Here is a 5,162-nt window from a genome sequence, read left to right as displayed (position 1 = left end):
AAAACAAACAAAAATAAGAAAATTACAACAACAACAGCAGTAACATACATAGATTAGATAGATGTGAGAGTTGAAACCGTTGTCGAGGGGAAAATTTTTGCCAAAGCCGAAAATTGCAAGCGGAAATCACACATTTGCTGTTGCTTGGTGGCACGCCACACACAAACTCGCAGCCACGAAATCATGTTTGTGTGAATGCAGTCTGTATATTAAACACTATTTATGTAGATGCAAATATTCATATGCATGCATGAACATAAATAGCATGCGGATGCGTTTGATATGCCACTCCGATGTGTCTGCAAAAAAAACATAAAATAAAAAAAATAAAAATAAACAATTTTTTGAAAAGCGCGGAAATGACTGACTGACTTAGCTGAGAACGGGTTTACTGCGTGCACAGTGTAACTCTTGGAACTGTGACGCATCTAATGCCGGAATATGTAAAATTTGGATAGGGAGTAAAATATAGAAATGTGAAAAATGAGAGAAATACTAAAAAAGGAAATATTTCTAAGAGTTCTGACCACAGGTGGATGGAGATTAAATGGCTTTATTCTGTTCAGTTGTTGGTAGTAGAGATCCGCGTTTAGTATATGGGCCGGAGGAAGCTGCTAATAGTGGATGAGGGGAGTCATCATTTCGCATTCCCCAAACAGCAAAATCTTCTTGGGCGTTAACACGAACTTGAGCATCATTGGGCCGTATCGCTGCCATTTGACTACAATATTTTCCAGCTGTTGTTCCCGTAGGTGCCCCATTTTTTATCGCCAATTATCATTTCCTTCAAAAAACGAGGCGACTTCGTTGCATTTCAGCAAACTATCGCAGGCATTAATTCAGTGCAAGAGACTATTTTGTGTAGATCCATGCAGCGCCCCTACCATGGATTTTTTATTTGGATAAATCTTATGTAAACGGTTAAGAATGATTTTTCGGCTAATCTTCAGTTCCGAGGAAAGGAAATAAAAGCTCACATGCCGGTCTGAATCCACGATTTGCTTGATTTTTTCGACAATTGCGATGATTTGACTACCAGAGTGCGCCTTATCTTCGACGTCAATATGACCGGAACGAAATTCTTGGAATCATCAATTTGTTTTTGTGTTCGATATTGTATTGGATCCCCACATTTTCTTATCTGGCTACTCTGCTTTCCCGCCCTGGTTATATACTGAAGAATCATACAAGAAATACTAACCTTTGAAGGAGATAATTAAAAGGTATCAAAGGCTTTTAGTGCGAATTTCTGAAAATTTGTTGGTATGCAGTTTTATTGCCCATTAAATTTTAATTTTTTTAATAAAGTGCAAGTTTGAAGTCCCTGAAAAATTGCGTTTGTTTTTTATAATTTTTTTAGCTGACGGTGTTAGCTATGCACTTTCTTCCATATAAAAAGTTACTTTGTGGAATTGTGAACAAAAGTTAGGTGAATTTTTATAACTTTTGGATAAAGTTTCGAATTTGGACTTATATGGTCTTTTATAGAAAGAGAGCTATACTTTTATAAAAAATAACTGGTTAAAATTTTGCTATCGTTTTGCTACCAGGGCAGCTGCGAAGAAAGAGCAGAGATGATTGCACCTCGTCCTTTAGATAGCTTCTGCAGAAAGAACTTGAAGCAAACCTAAGCCTTTCCGCAAGGACAACTAATGTACAAGGATACCTACCAAATTCGAGAGCTGCAGCATCGTTAGCTTTAGAAGTTCCCACGAGCGCCACCTATCTACCCCTGGCCAGCAGGATCTCGCGGCTCTTCACGTCAGTGCATAAGCCCAGCACTCGCTGAGTTGACGTGAGACCCATCTTTCCGGGAGCAGACCACTGCTTCTCAAGGGAACCGCAATCCTCTCATTTTGCGATGAACCCGTCTCCAGGGATCCCTGTCTAGCCGGCTAATCAAACCAAGGAACTGTATGCTGCTGCAACCGGGCACCCAAATTAGCCTAATATCGAAGTATTCGGATGCAATCGAGAGAGAAGTCAGGCATTTCCCGACAAATCTCGAACGCACAAACTACGAGCCCAAGACCCTAATTGTCGTGTGGGTGTCAGAGTAGTTATTTACATCCTTTACTGTAACTATAGAAGTACCAACCTGTAATTATAACCAATCCACTGCTTCCTTAATTCCGGCTACTTCCGCTTGGAAAACACTACACTGGTCTGGAAGCCTAAATTTGAGCTTGTTGGGAAGATCTTGGCAGAATACTACCAACTCGTCTGTCAAACTTCGAGCCATCCGTTAGCATGTTTGTCATGCCCTGCTTCCAAATGTTACACCACTCCCACTCCTCCTTTGCGGGAATATGAATGGAAAAAGTTCCTCAGCTGAGACGTGGTTCGGTGAAGATTTGAAATTGCCTGGAGTTTTGTTGGAGCAGCCTAGGAAGCGAATTCTAGACTCAGGCTACATATTTCGAGTTGTCATTTCTGGTCATTTATGGCACAACCTCGAGCTAAACTAATATTTTAGTATGACTTTAAATAGGCTTCTGTATGCCTCTTTTACCCCTTTTACGTATGTACCATATACCAGAATATACGCATGGCTTCGGGAACACACACATAATTACCAGGCATAGGTTGGATCAATCACCGTCAATTGAGTTCTTATTCTTCTAAAAATGCTGAGTATTTGTAGTCGGAAAATCTTACACAAGGGTCGTACTATTTTCTTTTTGGCTGCCTGATAATATTCGTAGCTCTTTACAGAAACTAGTTAGAATGATCTACCCAAATGCCTCCGATCCCCCGACATTCGCTTCTACGTTACTGGAACGACCCGGATTTATATCCAGCCAAGGATTGTCACTGCAGCTGTATTCCTCGTTGAAACTGAAATTTGAATAGGTCGAGTCAAGGAGCATCAAGAGATTTGGTGGTTCCTAAAACACTTAGGCTAAAAATTCCATTGTATTTAGAGCTCTGGAAAGAGGGTAGATAGTCAAGGAGGAAAGAAGAAAAGTATCAGAGAAAGAGATAGGAAAGAATAGAGACAGAAACAAAGGTAGTTAGTCCTGCGAGTATTTTCCAGATTCTTTGGCAAATCTGTAAAAATCCCTCAGTTTGAGAGAGCGAATATTACATCGGAACCCAAAATTCGTAGAACCCAAGACACTCACAGAGAAAGTGCTCAGTGCTATCCGCCTCTTCCAAGCAAGACTGGCACATCGTGTCCTCAATGATTCCAATGGTGTTCCTGTAATAATACCGACCATCAACCGAACGTCTTTCCCTCCCAGCTTTAGTAGGTAGTTTGACAGTTTTCTGTTCGGACTTGTCACAAAACACTTTGCAGTTCTGCAGCGTTCAAAACCAGACCATCGCTCAGCAGTATTCCTCGTACATGCATGGAGAATGTTTATGTTGCTACAACAACAGCCACCTCAAACCTCATTTTTCCCCACTCACTTATCACTCTTCTCCCACGGTGCCGTAGTTATGTTAGTGCTACAAAAATAATATAAATATATGGCCTACTGTAAATGACACCAGTTCTGGAAGAGGCTGCTATTATTGCATTAACTTGGCTTGACTTACAACTCAAATTGAAGTTGACTTACGAGTTTTTGTGCAGCTTCCGCTCTGTGCAAGTTGCTTGGTGACTTCAAAAGCTGCGGCATGCCACATGCCTCTAAAAATTGTTTGACCAAATGCTGTAACAGTGATACAATTTTTTTAAGTAGCCTAATTGTTTTCTATTTAATTAAAGAGAGAAATAAAATAAATGAACGGAAAATAAAGAGAGACAAATTTGGAAGGTAATAACAAATAAAAAAATATCTCTGCTGTGTGACACGTTTTATTTGATTTTTTCGAGCATAATTGCAATTATTTTTCAATACTATTTGCTTCCCCCACTATCTGCTACTTGGTTTAATTAAAATAATTGCTGCGTGCCAGCAACATATTTTGTCAACAGATTTGTGGAAATTAATGATGCACTTAAAGATTTAAACATTTGATTAACGGCTTTAGCTGCCTTTTTAAGTAGAAGGAATAGAGAAGCAGGATAGATATTATATGGATGGTAAGACTGAAAGATTAGTTTGAGGTCATTCTGCCGCGAATATTTTGGATTCTTTAATGAATCTTAAGAGGCCAGGAAAAGGAAGGGTATGAACTTTATCCACGCTCAGAGCATAGCACCTCAATAGCCTAAGTCTGATTCTAGAAAACGCCGGACAGCTACAGAGAAAATGCTCTGCAGCGTCCTCATTCTTACGACAAGAATGGACGACAGGCGTTGGCTCTTTGATTCCACCTACCAGTACTCTCAGGTCCTTCCTACTAAGTTTTAGGAGAAAAGTCGCTAGTTTCATGTTTGATTCTTTCACAACTCAGACCAACGTCTTCTATGGGTAGACCTCATGAAGTCGTCAATCCATACTTGAATCGCTGCTGAATTAACACTTAGAATGGATTCAGGTTATGCTTGCATTTCTTCCAGCCAGTTTATTAGCCAACCCATTCCTTATAATACCGCGGTGTCTAGGCACTCAAATAAGACACTTTGTTGTGTTTTGCAACACTGTTCAGTTTTGTCTCACATTTACTGACTAATTTCGAAGAGAAGCGTGGGTTAGCAAAGGCTTTTATTGCCTACAATGGCTCTCTGCTACCATTCTAATGACAAAAAAACTCGTCAGAGCCCGAAAGATGGAGATCTATAGCACCGGTTAGTTGCGATTCAGGCTGTTATCGAAAATTGGAACAGAAAGAGAAAAGTACTTTATGAAGAATAGTCCCAAAGTAAATATGACAACAACAAAGCGGCGAGAACTGATGCTGAACTAAGGAAAGCCGCAACTACTATTAATTGCTAGGTCCTCAGTAAGTAGTTAGTTGGTAGGACTCATAAAAAATTAGCTCGAAATACATTTCTTATAGCCAAACTCAAATGGCTTCTAAATATACCAGGTGAATGAAGTACTAATACTCTTTGTGAATGAGTCAGAATCAGAACCTTGACTTTCAGTCAATATCATCCTTCTATGGACAGAAATAAGTCGCTTTTGGTTTACTTAAAGTTTTAAAACTTTCCAAACTTATTCAAAAAGTAAGCGCTGTGTAGCACAAATTGCTTAGATGAGGCACCTTTTGAGCTGCGCAACCATCTTAACAAATAAAATTGCCACTTTTGAGTATAAAAAAAACAC

This window comes from Anastrepha ludens, chromosome 6 (assembly GCF_028408465.1).
Source record: "Anastrepha ludens isolate Willacy chromosome 6, idAnaLude1.1, whole genome shotgun sequence".
NCBI lineage: Eukaryota > Metazoa > Arthropoda > Insecta > Diptera > Tephritidae > Anastrepha > Anastrepha ludens.
The sequence above is the reverse complement of the archived record's forward strand: the minus strand, read 5'-3'. Positions refer to the sequence as shown.